The sequence below is a fragment of the Phyllobates terribilis genome, unplaced genomic scaffold, assembly GCF_046119375.1.
Source record: "Phyllobates terribilis strain yellow unplaced genomic scaffold, ASM4611937v1 Scaffold_1__5_contigs__length_1240528914, whole genome shotgun sequence".
Classification (NCBI taxonomy): Eukaryota; Metazoa; Chordata; class Amphibia; order Anura; family Dendrobatidae; genus Phyllobates; species Phyllobates terribilis.
In genome coordinates, this window is record NW_027362761.1 from 1,198,445,620 (window position 1) to 1,198,465,707 (window position 20,088).

Genomic DNA, 20,088 nt, shown 5'->3' on the forward strand with positions numbered 1-20,088 from the left:
CGGATGTATGGGCACTGATGTGTAATATCCAGAATCTGTGGGCACAGCCCGGATGTATGGGCACTGATGTGTAATATACAGAATCTGTGGGCACAGTCCGGATGTATGTGCACTGATGGGTAATATACAGAATCTGGGGGCACAGCCCGGATGTATGGGCACTGATGTGTAATATACAGAATCTGGGGGCACAGTCCGGATGTATGGGCACTGATGTGTAATATACAGAATCTGGGGGCACAGCCCGGATGTATGGGCACTGATGTGTAATATACAGAATCTGGGGGCACAGCCTGGATGTATGGGCACTGATGTGTAATATACAGAATCTGTGGGCACAGTCCGGATGTATGGGCACTGATGTGTAATATACAGAATCTGGGGGCACAGCCCGGATGTATGGGCACTGATGTGTAATATACAGAATCTGGGGGCACAGCCCGGATGTATGGGCACTGATGTGTAATATACAGAATCTGGGGGCACAGCCCGGATGTATGGGCACTGATGTGTAATATACAGAATCTGGGGGCACAGCCCGGATGTATGGGCACTGATGTCTAATATACAGAATCTGGGGGCACAGCCCGGATGTATGGGCACTGATGTCTAATATACAGAATCTGTGGCACAGTCCCGATGTATGGGCACTGATTTGTAGTATCCAGAATCTGGGGGCACAGCCTGGATGTATGGGCACTGATGTGTAATATCCAGAATCTGGGGGCACGGCGGTCTGGGCCGAAAGGAAGAGAAAGGGTAAAGTGAATGACAAGGATCAGCGAGAACATCACTGGTGAGTATTATACACATATATGGTGGGCAGAGCACTGAGGTAACACTGGTATTACCATTATATGGTCACAGTATGGTGGCGATATGAGTCCTAGTACAGACGTTGTGATTAATGATCAGTATGGCGGTATTACTACTTCTGTATATGCTGGTAATGTGGTTATGCTTTGGAGGTATTATTTGTCTCATATATTGCAGTATTGGTGGTAATTTTGGTCTTGTTGGTAATGATTAGTATGGTGGCTTTATTCCGTCACTACGTGGTGGTATTATTTAATCTTATATGGCGGAATTATAGTTAGTCTTGGTCTTGCAGTAAATCCTACAACGTCAGGCAGATAGAGACCCCCTTCTAGAGTAGAGGGTATGTGGGGCTGTGTGATTTCCAATGCCAGGGCAGAATTTTGGCTGTACAGGACAGGGCTGGAAGCTACACACGCTACCCCGGGATCCTGGCGCGGAGCGGAACGTGATCTGAATGTAACCAGCGGCAAAATAGACTTTTCTATTGATCATTAACTGCCTGGCTGTGTATTTTATTGTGCATGAAGGTGCAAGGAGGGAGCGGAAAATGCAAAAGTTTCCCAGAAAGTTTCCAAACAAATGAGATGGAGTCACCGCCAAGCATCATTAGGGGAGACTTGTGACCTCCAGCAGAGTACTGCACTAATAAAGCAGCCAGGCGTGCACAGGCGGGAGGGCGCCTACCTGGCATATTGTGCCCCTCCGTGCAGGGACTGTCTGGCTGCATCATGAATATTCATGCCGAGGTCTGCAAATGTATTGTGCAAGTTATAGGGGAAATAAGTCTCAGCCGTATGGGCTCTTATTAGGGCAGTAGGTGGGCGAAACCCAAGTCCTGGTCCCTCTCCACTTGTAGCTCTCTAGTGCCACCTATTGGAGGCAGTTGCTCTATATATCAGGTTCCGGCCCTTTAATAAGCCTTATAAACCAGAGTCTTTCCGAAAGGATGAGACACATCGGCAGACAACTGTTTCAGGGTTCTCCACCCTTGAGCACGGCGTTGGTTGCCTCTCAGTGATCCTACATCCAATACTAACACCAATTACAAGTAATGAAAAATTCCAAAAATCTAACTTACTTTGGACTACTGAGGTGCTAGATTATCACAAAATCCAAACAGCGGAGGTGACTTATCCCCTCGACCCTTGCACTACCTGCCACACTGATGCACCCACCACCATCCATGATGACAACCCAAACCAAATTCATTGCCCAGCTCACAGAGGAGCAACATGGACAGCACCTGCCCGTTCTTCTTTTTTCTGGGGTTTTTTTTGTTGCAGGTAAATTGTATTTTCTACAGATCACATTTACTATTTTATTTTTATGAAAAAATGTCAAAGTTGCATCCTAAGTTGCTCTGACACATAGAAACTACTAGAGAAAATTATGAAAGCGCTACAAAATGTACACATGAAATATTTAAAAAAAAAAATCTGTAATATTAATATGAAAATTACAGTAAAGGAAGGTACTTAGCGCATAGATTGGCCAATGTATGTGTGCCCAACAGCCAACGTCAAGGCGTCCTTCATTGGTGGGTGCCTGTCTTACTTTGTCACCTCTCCTGGGATGAAAGCCTGCAATTTATGGGTCAGGACTGAACCAGCTAACTACTTAAAATCACCTGATGGGGATGGGAGCCATAGGTGATTTTAAGTTGTTAGCTGGTTCAGTCCTGACCCATAAATTGTAGGCTTTCATCCCAGGAGAGGTGACAAAATAAGACAGGGACCCAACAATGAAGGACGCTTTGACGCTGGCTGTTGGGCACACATACATTGGCCAATCTATGCGCTAAGTACCTTCCTTTACTGTAATTTTCATATTAATATTACAATATTTTTTTACTATTTCATGTGTACATTTTTTAGCACTTTCATAATTTTCTACAATAGCAACGTAGTTTCTATGTCTCAGAGCAATCACTCTTAGCAATTTAGGATGCAACTTTGACATTTTTTCATAGTTTATATTTTTTAAGTTGCCTCCTGTTCACACTGGATGTGCTGTTCATTTTCACTATTTGTTTCTATTTTATTTTTATTCATTTTTTTGGGGAGGAATGAGCAAAACCACCTACATCAGTTGTAGTTTTTTTTTTTATGTTATTCACTTCTGACCGAACATAAGGATATTTATAGTAGAGGTGTGCTATGCCTCACCTGGGGAGGTAGGTTCTCTAAGCCACAGGTCTGGATGTGCAGAACCGACCGGAAGTGTAGATGCAACATAGAAAAGCTGAGCTGGATACGAAGGACGGCACCATACGATACAGCAATAGCAGAGCTGGGTGGGGTGAATGCCACTCAGAACGATGAGCAGCAAAGTTGGAAAGGCTGCGTGGCACTTTAGGCATGGAATAACAGAGCTGTGTAGGCTGGATGGCATTTTGGTTGTGGAATGTGTAAGTTGGCTGACGGCCACATAGTTGATCGGAGGTATGTATCACAGAGATGGCTGTCCTCTGTGATATAAGCCAAAATGTTTCTCTAGTGAGTAAGCACTAAGATGACTAATTGGAGCACCTGGGGCCGGGTTACGGGCAGCTGTGAGAGATGGGCGGGTCTGGCTGCCCACATACCTCACCTCTGGGTGTGGTTAAAATATAAAATGGAGGATGTTGTTTGGCACATGGTCTGAGTTTGGCGGGAAAAGGCCTCCTGTGTGTTGTTGTCTCCAGACAAAGCCAGTGAACTGGACGCTACCCAGCCTGTGTGCCCACAGGACTGGTTAACCAGAGGCTTTGCATAAAAGACTCTTTACTTTGTTTGCCTGAACAGAAGGCTATTAGTTTTCCTTTTGCTTTTTCCTTGGTTTATGAAGTAATAAACCGACATGGACATTTAAAGGAACATGCCTCCTGTTTGCCTCCTGACGCACCCAAGTGAGTAGAAACCCCACCAATGGCAGAGTTGAATATTTAGACTGGGACCTTGGAACAGCAAAGTCGAATACAGGGACAAGGACCTTGGAACAGCAGAATTGAGTAAGCTGACAGATATATTGGAATAAGGGAGTCGAGTATGGAGGAAGACACTTTAGAACAGCACAGCTAAGGATGAGTGTATTTATCTAGAAACAGCAGAGTCCAAGTTAAGTGTATGCACCTAATAACAGCAGATCCGAGGATGAGTGTATGCACGTTGTAACAGGAGAGCTGTGGATGAGTGAATGCACGTTGTAACAGCAGATCCGAGGATGAGTGTATGCACGTTGTAACAGGAGAGCTGTGGATGAGTGCATGCACCTTGTAACAGCAGAGCTGAGGATGAGTGTATGCACTTTGGAACAGCAGAAGTGAGGATGTGGACAAACAACCAGCAGAGCTGGGTTTTCAGACAAGCAAAGACATGTGGAACAGCAGAGTAGGAGACTCACTTGAAGGTATATGCTGCAGAGTCCTGCACAACAGCAGAGCTGGGTTTGTTTGGAGTCTCACTTGTCAGAATATGCAACAGAGCTCAGCAAAATGGCTGAACTGAGTCTGTCAGGAGGCACTGAATAAGGCCAAAATAAAAAAAAAAAAAAAGAAGTCTAGTAGGGTAGCAGTGATGAGGACGCAGAACTGCCTGAATACTCAGGCAGCATACCACCACCTGAGCCCGCCTGATAAAGGCCTAAGCAGGTGACATCAGAGGTAACTCGGCGTGCATGGGATCAGAGGGAGCCAGCCGCTGTGACAGGAAGATGGTGCTGGGGTCGGAACTAATACAATGTATTATGCAGTAAATGTTTTAGTTCTTTTTTACTAACTTTTACGTATTTTTGTACTTTGTAATCCTTTATAGGGACTTACAGACTGTGCAGTCATTCGGTTGCATTGGATTTCCAGCCTTTTGGCTGTCCCGGTCCGTGGGCATACTTACTTCAGGAGGAGCTGATATCATCCTTGACGTCCTCCCACCAGTCAGCCATTTCTCTGTAGCGGACTCTGAGAAGGGAGTGGACATCTCTGACCAGGAGGCTGGAATTAGATCTCCACAACCTTCCACCGATGTGAGGACAGATGGTGGCCCCCACACACAAATACGAAGCAGGGTGGTCCGACTGTCTCACTCAGAGCTCCACTGCTTCTGTCTTAAGACTACGTGACTTTTGTCTTCCGACCTCCCCGCGTGCTCTAATCCTGCCTGCAGAATGGTGTTATTTACCAGCTAGTCGCCTGCGGTCTCTGTCCTGCCTGAGGAGCTGTCACCTGATGTCATTGTGACATTGACGTTCCCCGCCATTACCACCGGAAGAGCGGTGAAGAGATCCGGCTTAACCTAATTAGATAATAGGATCTGGAGGGCTGTCTGAGAGCCATAGATGTTAATAAGCCGGAGCCGTCGTCTACCAAGGACGGTGACCTCCATTCCTTCTCAACCTCTGGTATAAGCTCCGGAGTTGTCAGACAGAGTCGTACTCTGCACGGGGTTTACAGGACTTGTTTTATTTCCTCCTTTTGTCCTGTTTCTTCCTACTTTCTTCACAGACAGCTGGTGATACAGTCATAAACGCTGCTGGTCCTTGGGGGGACACCCTACACGTTCACCTTTGCTCTGATGCTACACGACCGGACCCTTGGAGTGACCCCCGCTCTGTCAGTATTGACCCAGACATTAAAGGAGTTGTCTATCTTTGAAGCCATTTTTTTTTTACTTAAATGCATTTATTTGGTGTTAAAAATATTTTTTACAATTGGGTGTTGTCAGGGATAACAGCCGTGGGGTCACACAGAACCCACCACTGTTACCACTTTGTCACAGATGACACCGGAGAGATCACGCAGAACCCACCGCTGTCACCAGTTTGTCAGGGGATGCAACTCCGCTGCCTCCAATCATCAGGACAATTACACAATTAACTGACGAGTGATGGACGAGGCCGCTGCTGCTTCCACTACTAGGCCGGTTATTGGGGAACGAACAGTGAGCGTATGGTATATACACCTCCGATTCCAACGCATGAAATATATGTATATATATACCCTGGTACGGTCACTGCCAGCTCTGCAATAACTAAAATAACTACTAGCTGCCACCAACAATTGTTTATACAGGCCGTTTGGACATCCGTTACAGGTACCGTATGGCTTCAGGGGTGCGGTTTACAGAGCAAGAGGAACAGAGCTATTACATTTTATATATTTAATCCAGAAAGGTAGGCAGTGTTTATAAAAAATATACAAGATGAGATCAAAACAATACAATAAAAAGGACAACGAAAAAGAATTACTAAACCTAGTCTCGGAAATGGCTCAGAGCTTAGCGAATGATTAGGAAAATGGTCCAAACCCACAGCAAACTATGTCTTCCCAGAATGACCAGAGACCCAAACATAAATTCTGCCTTTTATTAATTCAAGGTTACATCCACTTACCTCCCCTTGATGACCTCATGTGGGGTCCAATTGTGGGATGTGCTGGATCTGTCAGAATTTTATGAGATCCTCAACTTACAAGATATCTTCTCCCCTGGAGGTCTCAGGTGGTAGATATTGCCATCATGCTTTTTATTGTGATTTTACCATTACATAGATATCAAGCATGAGCTGGATAGTATTGTCTATCGGAACGTTATGAAGTTGGAGGGGTTAGAATGGCCTTACAGTGATGTGAGTAAATATGTTCTATTCGTCTCTTTGCTACAACGCCAAAAATGTATCTCCCATAATTATCGGATCAATGCAAACCCCAATATTCCAATCTGGACACTGGCACCGGCTAGTCTGCGATAGATTTTTTGATGAGAGGAAGCTTCTGCCTGAGGAGGCAGTTCTTCTCCTCTGCGTAAACCAATGTCCATTTTGGTATCTGGTTCCAAGAGTAGATCTTCCTGTCTTAATTACCTGGCCACTGCAGGGGGCCGTTGCTTCAAAGGAAATGGAGTTGTCAGTTCTCTTTCTCTAACTTTCCCTGTTATAACTAATCCCAGATGTTCAATGTGAGGGGGGATATATCACCTCTCAGGAGATGTCTTATAGATTTTTAATTTTTCTCTATGACAGGTGACATTAAAAATATGGCACCGTTTGACTTTCACAGAAATTTTTTGTTTGTTTTCCTGCACATTCAACTTTGATGTGGTCCGCAGTCATAAATCAGCTGAGAGGAGCTCAGAAAAAGACAGATAACAGTTACAAACTCTCCAGTAAAATGTCAGAATGAGCTCACTGATGGATTCTCAGTTAAATCGTTCTGCAACCAACAATAAAGAGTGCAACACAGAGGATGTAGAAGATAAACGGTGCAAAACTTTTAACGACAACCAACTGCAAAAATGTTTTAGCTGCAAATATATGTATTTAAGTGAAAAATAAAAAAAATCTTCTTTAAAGCCTCCTCCTCTAGAGCATCAGGGCAGCGGGTGGGGAGAAGCCGCCGGGGATCTCCCTGTCCAAAATGTTAGACATTTACTGAATAAGTCGTCTCAATGGGAAAGCCAAAACCTGGAAGCTGTTTCCTCTGCTGCCACCTAGAGGCCGCGAGGAGTACGTATAAACACATTCGTGGCATTAAAGGGTGTGTCTCTCATTCTCTCTTCCGGAGTGCACCGCTCCTGTGCCCCCGGCTTCCTGCTTGCTGGGGGTCTGTGCCCTCCTGAAAATTAACAGTTCAGACCAGCGACATGACTGAGCGCAACTGTGCGCTCTCCCGTGCTGCAAGCAGAGGCGGCTTTGTGTCTGCTCAGACCCGGTGCCAGACAAAGTGGGGCCCTGAGCAAAAATTAAAAATGGGGCCCCAAATGCCAACATGTTGCACCATCACACGGAAAAATCAAGGTACATTCACAGGAGCCAGGATCAGAGGAGGAACGACGGGAAAAGAACGGTCACTAATAGATCAATCTGCCCCCATCATGTTATCGGCAGCACATGTCCTGTTTACACCGCGCAATGTGCTGCCGAGAATGACGACTCTCCATGGGAAGAATCTATTTCAGATGTGTAAGCCATGAAGCGTCCGGTCTCACAGGGACGAGGGGACCAGGGAGGAGGGGGCGAGGGAGGAGGGGACCAGGGAGGAGGGGGCGAGGGAGGAGGGGACCAAGGAGGAGGGGGCGAGGGAGGAGGGGACGAGGGGACCAGGAAGGAGGGGACCAGGGAGGACCAGAGAGGAGGGGACCAGGGAGGAGGGAATGAGGGAGGACCAGGGAGGAAGGGACGAGGGAGGACCAGGGAGGAGGGGACCAGGGAGACCTGGGAGGAGGTGACCAGGGAGGAGGGAATGAGGGAGGACCAGGGAGGAGGGGACCAGGGAGGAGGGGACGAGGGAGGACCAGGGAGGAGGGGACCAGGGAGGACCAGGGAGGAGGGGACCAGGGAGGAGGTGGCGAGGGAGAAGGGGACCAGGGAGGAGGGGACCAGGGAGGAGGGGACGAGGGAGGACCAGGGAGGATTGGGCGAGGGAGAAGGGGACCAGGGAGGAGGGGTCCAGGGAGGAGGGGACGAGGGAGGACCGGGGACGAGGGGACAGGGGAGGAGGGGACCAGGGAGGAGGGGGCGAGGGGACCAGGGAGGAGGGGACCAGGGAGGAGGGGGGACCAGGGAGGAGGGGATGAGGGAGGACCAGGGAGGAGGGGACCAGGGGGGAGGGGACACGAGGGAGGAGGGGACGAGGGGGAGGTAGGAAGGGACCAGGGAGGAGGGGACCAGAGAGGAGTAACATGGGAGAAGGGGACGAGGGAGTAGGGGACCAGGGAGGAGGGGACGAGGGAGGAGGGGAGAGGGGACGAGGGAGGAGGGGACCAGGGAGGAGGGGAGGAGGGGACGAGGGAGGAGAGACGAGGAAGGAAGGGAGCAGGGGACCAGGGAGGAGGGGACAAGGGAGAAGGGGACGAGGGGACGTCCCAATCACCCGATCAATCAGTGGTCACACGTTCGTTGGGTGATTGCCACAATGTGTACACCTATGATTGATCTTCTGCAGTGCCGGTGCTTATAGGTCTGCACGTTACACAAACTCCATGCTGCACACACTGTATATTACACTGCCCCATACTACACAACACACACTCCATGCTGCACACACTGTACGTTACACACTCCATGCTGCACACACTGTACGTTACACACTCCATGCTGCACACACTGTACGTTACACACTCCATGCTGCACACACTGTACGTTACACACTCCATCCTGTACACACTGTACGTTACACACTCCATCCTGTACACACTGTATGTTACACACACTCTATGCTGCACACACTGTACATTACACACACTCCATCCTGTACACACTGTATGTTACACACACTCCATGCTGCACACACACTGTATGCTACACACATACACTCACACACAGTATATCACACACCCAATGCTACACACACACACACACAGACTCCATGCTACACACATACGCTCTGCATTTTACACCACACACACTGTATGTTACACACACACACCATGCTGCACACACTGCACATTACACACACTGTACGTTACACACTCCATGCTGCACACACTGCATGTCACACACACTCCATGCTGCACACACTGTACGTTACACACTCCATGCTGCACACACTGCATGTTACACACACTCCATGCTGCACACACTGCACATTACACACACTGTACGTTACACACTCCATGCTGCACACACTGCATGTTACACACACTCCATGCTGCACACACTGCACATTACACACACTGTACGTTACACACTCCATGCTGCACACACTGCATGTTACACACACTCCATGCTGCACACACTGCACATTACACACACTGTACGTTACACACTCCATGCTGCACACACTGCATGTCACACACACTCCATGCTGCACACACTGCATGTTACACACACTCCATGCTGCACACACTCCATGCTGCACACACTGCATGTTACACACACTCCATGCTGCACACACTGTACGTTACACACACTCCATGCTGCACACACTGCATGTTACACACACTCCATGCTGCACACACTGTACGTTACACACACTCCATGCTGCACACACTGCATGTTACACACACTCCATGCTGCACACACTGCACATTACACACACTGTACGTTACACACACTCCATGCTGCACACACTGCACATTACACACACTACGTTACACACACTTCATGCTGCACACACTGTACGTTACACACACTCCATGCTGCACACACTGCACATTACACACACTACGTTACACACACTTCATGCTGCACACACTGTACGTTACACACACTCCATGCTGCACACACTGCATGTTACACACACTCCATGCTGCACACACTGCACATTACACACACTGTACGTTACACACACTCCATGCTGCACACACTGCACATTACACACACTACGTTACACACACTCCATGCTGCACACACTGCATGTTACACACACTCCATGCTGCACACACTGTACGTTACACACTATCCATGCTATAAACACACATTCAGTAAGTTACACTGCCCTATATTACACACACTGTATGTTACACGCACTATAGAGGACATTATATACAAGCTGCATCTGGGGGACTAGGACAAATTCTTTAACACTTTTGTGCATGAAAAAATGTCCTGCAGATCCTGGGATCTGCTGGGATCAAATGGATCATTGCTGTGGGGAAAGTGAAGCATTGAAATCTTTGTGCTGTAATGTACGGACATGCCCCATATCACTATAAAGGGGTCTTCTGAGTTACTGCAGGAGGTCTATATCGATGTTATGTGTTGTGGCCCCCGGGGCCCCTACTGCTGACATTACATCATATACTTTATCTGTACTTTTACTATATGTCCATCAGCCATGGATGTAACAGGTATATTAGTACGGTACGGTCACTCATCCTCCACCTGCAGGCATAAAGCTGACCACTAGAGGTCCCAGCGAGTGATCAGCAGGACACCTCTTCCCTGTGGGGCAGTGATTCTCAGACTTTCCCCAGGAGGGGGCGCTGCTGTACAGCACAGAGCTGCAGATGTTCTGCACCGCTGTGCTGCAGACGTACAGTGTCCATTTTAGGACATGATCAGATTTCAAAATCAAACATCAGAATGATGTAGTTTGAGGCTAAATACCCTGTCTGAGAACTGATTCTGACGAGTGATTCTGACAAGTGATTCTGATGAATGATGCTGACGAATGATTCTGACGAATGATGCTGATGAATGATTCTGACGAATGATTCTGACGAATGATGCTGATGAATGATTCTGACGAATGATGCTGACGAATGATGCTGACGAATGATTCTGACGAATGATGCTGACGAATGATGCTGACGAATGATGCTGACGAATGATTCTGACGAATGATGCTGATGAATGATGCTGACGAATGATTCTGACGAATGATTTTGACAAGTGATTCTGATGAATGATTCTGACGAATGATGCTGACAAATGATTCTGACGAGTGATTCTGACGAATGATGCTGACGAATGATTCTGACGAGTGATTCTGACGAGTGATTCTGACGAATGATTCTGACGAATGATGCTGACGAGTGATTCTGACGAATGATTCTGACGAATGATTTTGACAAGTGATTCTGATGAATGATGCTGACGAATGATTCTGATGAGTGATTCTGACGAGTGATTCTGACGAATGATTCTGACGAGTGATTCTGACGAATGATGCTGACGAATGATTCTGACGAATGATTCTGACGAATGATTCTGACGAGTGATTCTGACGAGTGATTCTGACGAGTGATTCTGACGAGTGATTCTGACGAATGATTCTGACGAGTGATTCTGACGAGTGATTCTGACGAATGATTCTGACGAATGATTCTGACGAGTGATGCTGACGAGTGATGCTGACGAATGATGCTGACGAGTGATTCTGACGAATGATTCTGACGAATGATTCTGACGAATGATTCTGACGAATGATTCTGACGAGTGATGCTGACGAGTGATGCTGACGAATGATGCTGACGAGTGATTCTGACGAGTGATTCTGACGAATGATGCTGACGAATGATGCTGACGAATGATTCTGACGAGTGATTCTGACGAGTGATTCTGACGAGTGATTCTGACGAATGATTCTGACGAATGATTCTGACGAATGATTCTGACGAATGATTCTGACGAATGATTCTGACGAGTGATTCTGACGAGTGATTCTGACGAGTGATTCTGACGAATGATTCTGACGAGTGATTCTGACGAGTGATTCTGACGAATGATTCTGACGAATGATTCTGACGAATGATTCTGACGAGTGATGCTGACGAGTGATGCTGACGAATGATGCTGACGAATGATTCTGACGAATGATTCTGACGAGTGATTCTGACGAATGATTCTGACGAATGATTCTGACGAATGATGCTGACGAGTGATTCTGACGAGTGATGCTGACGAGTGATGCTGACGAGTGATGCTGACGAGTGATGCTGACGAGTGATGCTGACGAGTGATGCTGACGAGTGATGCTGACGAATGATGCTGACGAATGATGCTGACGAATGATGCTGACGAATGATGCTGACGAATGATGCTGACGAATGATTCTGATGAGAGATTCTGACGAGTGACTTTTACAACTGTAATAATAATAATAAAAAAAAGTAACTGTTCGCTGATGGGACTTGAACCCAAAATTCTGTGTCCCAAAGCCAGTGCACTAACCACTGAGCTAAAAACTTAGTTGTAAAAACCTATGAGTTCTATTTCGTTATATGATTTTCAGTGCAAACTTGTCTAAAACTCATTGGGACTTATGCACAGACTGCAAGCAAGCCAAATTGAAATGATGTTTGATTTTGATGTGTGACTTTCTTCAAACATCAGAATCAGAATCACAATGACTTTTAGTCACCCTGAGTTCTCAGACAGGGTATTTAGCCTCAAACTACATCATTCTGATGTTTGATTTTGATATCTGATCATGTCCTAAAATGGACACTGTACAGACGCTTTCTCCTCATCTTTGCATGTAACAGGAGGATTTCTGCTGCTGATCCGCGGTGGATTTGAGGGCAAGACCCCCTTGGTTCTGAGACCTCCGTGTCTACCCCACTGCACAAAGCAAGCTCATATAGAACCGGAAGGCCTGCAGCGTATACCAGCCGTAGCAGTGATATATGGTGACTATTATACGGGGACAATTTACTCTGCAGCTTTTCTCCGGAGTCGCTGAATAACATTTCATAAAATCTCACCCGGTGCCCAGCCGCTGTAAAACGCTGTTCTGGACGTCCTGTGTGAACATAGGCCTATATATATGGATTGTAGGACGCCGGACGATCCAGGAGGTGGCAGAGGAGCTCAAACGGAAACAAATAATAGCTAGATATTATACATAATCCTAAATAACTCCGATAAAGGAGCAGTGGACTAAAGAATGGCTAATAATATTAATAGATAATACTAATAATATAAAACTGTAAAAAATAATAATGAATACTAAAAAATAATAGTTAATAATGATTAATAAATATCAATAATAAAAATAAATGATAAAATAATCAGAATAAAAATTATAACAATGATAAAATAATCTAAATAATGAAAATATAAATAATGATAATAAATGATAAAATAATATAAATTAAATAATGATAATAAATGATAAAATAATAATGTTATAATAATAATCATCATATATAAATAAATAAAATAATACATGATAAAATAATAAATGATAAAGGATATAATAATAAAATAAATAATGATAAATAATAAAATAAAAAATGATAAAACAATAATATAAATAAAAGAATGAATAATAAAATAATAATATAAATAAGTAAAATAAATGATATAATAATAATAAAATAAAATAATAAATGAAAAAATAATTATATAAATAGTGAAAATACAAAGTGATAAAATAATAATAAAAATAATGATGATAAATGATAAAAAAAATAATAACAATAGAAATAATGAAAATGATATTAATACTAAAAATAAATAAATGATGCTAATAATAATAATAATAATGACACGGCAGTGCCATCTTGCGGCCGCCGCTAGCACTGCACCAGTACGGGTCAATGACACTGAGCCGCAGTCACGCACTAGCACTGGTTTGTTTATGGGAGAACGTACCAAAGTGCCCGGGGGGGATGCTAATTACTAATGAACATCCTGTATGGTCACCGACATGAACCCCAGATGAGCACTCTCACTACATTGCAGCTGCTGCCTGAACACTCAGCGACAGAATAATACAAACAAATGATTTCACCAGATTTACTAAAACGGCTCCCCCTCTCCATCTGGGAGAAGTGGTAGGGGCCGTCGCCCGGGTTGCTGCTGTTGGCATTGCTGATGCGGCCGTTAATGGGCGTGAGGTCGGGAGCGCGGAATGTGACGTGTGCGCGCCTCAGGGTTAACTCCTTGCTGTCCGCAGTGTCCCCGCGCAGCAGTGTCCAGTGTGCTGAGGTGACACACTGCCCCACATCCGAGTGTGACAGCTCTGCGGGATGTACCAAGTCTCACCAGCGATAGGGGAGGGGAATGTACCATGTCTTCTCAGTGGGGGGCGCTTCTTTTTGGCAATTATTTAGGGATTGAGGCGGTCGGAGTCTCTGATTAGATTTTTTCGGTGTTTTCCGATCCGGTTCATTAATTCTGTGTTTTTATAGATCGGACTTCTACAGCATAGGGGTATTTTTAACATTTTTTTTGTTTCTCATTTTTAATACGGGAAAGTAGGGTGATCCAAAAAGTTATAGATTTTTTATGATAATTTTATAAGTTTTGCTCTGTTCCTTCCCCCGGGGGACGTGAACCTGCGATCGTCCCATCCCCTGTGCTGTACACTGCAATACTCCAGTTACCATGGCGACCGGCTGTATACCACGACTGGCGCCTGCCCGGAGTCATCGCGGCCGGGTCCTTGTGGCAATAAATTGTGATATTGGGACTTCCCCTTTAAACGGGTGAGCGGCGGCCCTTCACGCCCGTCTACAGGTACCTGGGTGTGCCGGCGACGGATCGCGCTCCTGTCTTATTCATTATCATCGTCCGCGGGAGGATTTTTAGATTTTGTGTATTATTTGGCCAATATACTGTACATGGCGGTATTATACCACTATATGGCGGTATTATATGGACACTGTATGGCAGCACTATATAGTCGTCATAGAACGGTAATACCGGGCCCTGTATGGAAGCGTTAGGCATCACATGGCGGTATTATATCATCAAATGGCGGTATTATACCACTATATGGTGGTATTATGTGGACACTGTATGGCAGTAGTACACTGCTCAAAAATCTCATCAGGAGCATGCCCAGGCGTTGTAGGGAGGTCATACAGGCATGTGGAGGCCACACACAATACTCAGCCTCATCAGGAGCATGCCCAGGCGTTGTAGGGAGGTCATACAGGACGTGGAGGCCACACACAATACTGAGCCTCATCAGGAGCATGCCCAGGCGTTGTAGAGAGGTCATACAGGACGTGGAGGCCACACACAATACTCAGCCTCATCAGGAGCATGCCCAGGCGTTGTAGGGAGGTCATACAGGCACGTGGAGGTCACACACAATACTCAGCCTCATCAGGAGCATGCCCAGGCGTTGTAGAGAGGTCATACAGGACGTGGAGGCCACACACAATACTCAGCCTCATCAGGAGCATGCCCAGGCGTTGTAGGGAGGTCATACAGGCACGTGGAGGCCACACACAATACTCAGCCTCATCAGGAGCATGCCCAGGCGTTGTAGGGAGGTCATACAGGCACGTGGAGGCCACACACAATACTCAGCCTCATCAGGAGCATGCCCAGGCGTTGTAGGGAGGTCATACAGGCACGTGGAGGCCACACACAATACTGAGCCTCATCAGGAGCATGCCCATGTGTTGTAGGGAGGTAATACAGGCACGTGGAGGCCACACACAATACTCAGCCTCATCAGGAGCATGCCCAGGCGTTGTAGGGAGGTCATACAGGCACGTGGAGGCCACACACAATACTCAGCCTCATCAGGAGCATGCTCAGGCGTTGTAGGGAGGTCATACAGGCACGTGGAGGCCACACACAATACTGAGCCTCATCAGGAGCATGCCCAGGCGTTGTAGGGAGGTCATACAGGCACGTGGAGGCCACACACAATACTGAGCCTCATCAGGAGCATGCCCAGGCGTTGTAGGGAGGTCATACAGGCACGTGGAGGTCACACACAATACTCAGCCTCATCAGGAGCATGCCCAGGCGTTGTAGGGAGGTAATACAGGCACGTGGAGGCCACACACAATACTCAGCCTCATCAGGAGCATGCCCAGGCGTTGTAGGGAGGTCATACAGGCACGTGAAGGCCACACACAATACTCAGCCTCATCAGGAGCATGCTCAGGCGTTGTAGGGAGGTCATACAGGCACGTGGAGGCCACACACAATACTCAATCTCATCAGGAGCATGCCCAGGCGTTGTAGGGAGGTCATACAGGCACGTGGAGGCCACACACAATACTCAGCCTCATCAGGAGCATGCCCAGGCGTTGTAGGGAGGTCATACAGGCACGTGGAGGCCACACACAATACTCAGCCTCATCAGGAGCATGCCCAGGCGTTGTAGGGAGGTCATACAGGCACGTGGAGGTCACACACAATACTCAGCCTCATCAGGAGCATGCCCAGGCGTTGTAGGGAGGTCATACAGGCACGTGGAGGCCACACACAATACTCAGCCTCATCAGGAGCATGCCCAGGCGTTGTAGGGAGGTCATACAGGCACGTGGAGGTCACACACAATACTCAGCCTCATCAGGAGCATGCCCAGGCGTTGTAGGGAGGTAATACATGCACGTGGAGGCCACACACAATACTCAGCCTCATCAGGAGCATGCCCAGGCGTTGTAGGGAGGTCATACAGGCACGTGGAGGCCACACACAATACTGAGCCTCATCAGGAGCATGCCCAGGCGTTGTAGAGAGGTCATACAGGCACGTGGAGGCCACACACAATACTGAGCCTCATCAGGAGCATGCCCAGGCGTTGTAGGGATGTCATACAGGCACGTGGAGGCCACACACAATACTCAGCCTCATCAGGAGCATGGTCAGGCGTTGTAGGGAGGTCATACAGGCACGTGGAGGCCACACACAATACTGAGCCTCATCAGGAGCATGCCCAGGCGTTGTAGGGAGGTCATACAGGCACGTGGAGGCCACACACAATACTCAACCTCATCAGGAGCATGCCCAGGCGTTGTAGGGAGGTCATACAGGCACGTGGAGGCCACACACAATACTGAGCCTCATCAGGAGCATTCTCAGGCGTTGTAGGGAGGTCATACAGGCACGTGGAGGCCACACACAATACTCAGCCTCATCAGGAGCATGCTCAGGCGTTGTAGGGAGGTCATACAGGCACGTGGAGGCCACACACAATACTGAGCCTCATCAGGAGCATGCCCAGGCGTTGTAGGGAGGTCATACAGGCACGTGGAGGCCACACACAATACTCAGCCTCATCAGGAGCATGCCCAGGCATTGTAGGGAGGTCATACAGGCACGTGGAGGCCACACACAATACTGAGCCTCATCAGGAGCATGCTCAGGCGTTGTAGGGAGGTCATACAGGCACGTGGAGGCCACACACAATACTGAGCCTCATCAAGAGCATGCCCAGCCATTGTAGGGAGGTCATACAGGCACGTGGAGGCCACACGCAACCTCATCAGGAGCATGCCCAGGCGTTGCAGGGAGGTCATACAGGCACGTGGAGGTCACACACAATACTCAGCCTCATCAGGAGCATGCCCAGGCGTTGTAGGGAGGTCATACAGGCACGTGGAGGCCACACACAATACTGAGCCTCATCAGGAGCATGCCCAGGAGTTGTAGGGAGGTCATACAGGCACGTGGAGGCCACACACAATACTGAGCCTCATCAGGAGCATGCCCAGGCGTTGTAGGGAGGTCATACAGGCACGTGGAGGCCACACACAATACTCAATCTCATCAGGAGCATGCCCAGGCGTTGTAGGGAGGTCATACAGGCACGTGGAGGCCACACACAATACTCAGCCTCATCAGGAGCATGCCCAGGCGTTGTAGGGAGGTAATACAGGCACGTGGAGGCCACACACAATACTCAGCCTCATCAGGAGCATGCCCAGGCGTTGTAGGGAGGTCATACAGGCACGTGGAGGCCACACACAATACTCAGCCTCATCAGGAGCATGCCCAGGCGTTGTAGGAGGTCATACAGGCACGTGGAGGCCACACACAATACTGAGCCTCATCAGGAGCATGCCCAGGCGTTGTAGGGAGGTCATACAGGCACGTGGAGGCCACACACAATACTCAGCCTCATCAGGAGCATGCCCAGGCGTTGTAGGGAGGTCATACAGGCACGTGGAGGCCACACACAATACTCAACCTCATCAGGAGCATGCCCAGGCGTTGTAGGGAGGTCATACAGGCACGTGGAGGCCACACACAATACTCAGCCTCATCAGGAGCATGCCCAGGCGTTGTAGGGAGGTCATACAGGCACGTGGAGGCCACACACAATACTCAGCCTCATCAGGAGCATGCCCAGGCGTTGTAGGGAGGTCATACAGGCACGTGGAGGCCACACACAATACTCAGCCTCATCAGGAGCATGCCCAGGCATTGTAGGGAGGCCATACAGGCACGTGGAGGCCACACACAATACTCAGCCTCATCAGGAGCATGCCCAGGCGTTGTAGGGAGGTCATACAGGCACGTGGAGGCCACACACAATACTCAGCCTCATCAGGAGCATGCCCAGGCGTTGTTGGGAGGTCATACAGGCAAGTGGAGGCCACACACAATACTCAGCCTCATCAGTAGCATGCCCAGGCGTTGTAGGGAGGTCATACAGGCAAGTGGAGGCCACACACAATACTGAGCCTCATCAGGAGCATGCCCAGGCGTTGTAGTGAGGTCATACAGGCACGTGGAGGCCACACACAATACTCAGCCTCATCAGGAGCATGCCCAGGCGTTGTTGGGAGGTCATACAGGCAAGTGGAGGCCACACACAATACTCAGCCTCATCAGGAGCATGGCCAGGTGTTGTAGGGAGGTCATACAGGCACATGGAGGCCACACACAATACTGAGCCTCATTTTGACTTGTTTTAAGGACATTACATCAAAGTTGGATCAGCCTGTAGTGTGTTTTTCCACTTTAATTTTTGGGGTGACTCCAAATCCAGGCCTCCATTGGTTAATAAATGTGATTTCCATTGATGATTTTTGTGTGATTTTGTTGTCAGCACATTCAACTTTGTACAGAACAAAGTATTCAATGAGAAGATTTCATTCATTCAGATCTAGGAGGGGTATTTCAGTGTTCCCATTATTTTTTTGAGCAGTGTATTTAGGTGGCATAGAACGATATTACCAGCTCCTATATTGAAGCGTTAGGCATCACATGGCGGTATTATGTGGACACTGAATGGCAGCAGTATTTAGATGTCAAAGAACAGTACTACCGGGCCCTGTATGGAAGCGTTAGGCAGAACATGGTGGTATTATACGAACACTGTATGGCAGTAGTATTTAGGTGTCATAGAACAATATTACCGGCTCCTATATTGAAGCATTAGGCATCACATGGTGGTATTATACCACTATACGGCGGTATTATGTGGACTATAAATGGCAGCAGTATTTAGATGTCATAGAACAGTATTACCGGGCCCTGTATGGAAGCATTAGGCGTCACATGGCGGTATTATACCGTTATATGGCGGTATTATGTGGACACTGTATGGCAGCACTATATAGTTGTCATAGAACAGTATTACTGGACCATGTATGGAAGCATTAGGCATCACATGGCGGTATTATACCGTTATATGGCGGTATTATGTGGACACTGTATGGCAGCACTATATAGTTATCATAGAACAGTATTACTGGACCTTGTGTGGAAGCGTTAGGCGTCACATGGCGGTATTATACCGTTATATGGCGGTATTATGTGGACACTGTATGGTAGCACTATATAGTTGTCATAGAACAGTATTACCGGGCCCTGTATGGAAGCATTAGGCGTCACATAGCGGTATTATACCGTTATATGGCGGTATTATGTGGACACTGTATGGCAGCACTATATAGTTATCATAGAACAGTATTACTGGACCCTGTGTGGAAGCGTTAGGCGTCACATGGCGGTATTATACCGTTATATGGCGGTATTATGTGGACACTGTATGGCAGCACTATATAGTTATCATAGAACAGTATTACTGGACCCTGTATGGAAGCATTAGGCATCACATAGCTGCATTATACCACTATATGGCAATCTTATTGGGACATTGTATGGCAGCACTATATAGTTGTCATAGAAAAGTATTACTGGACCCTGTATGGA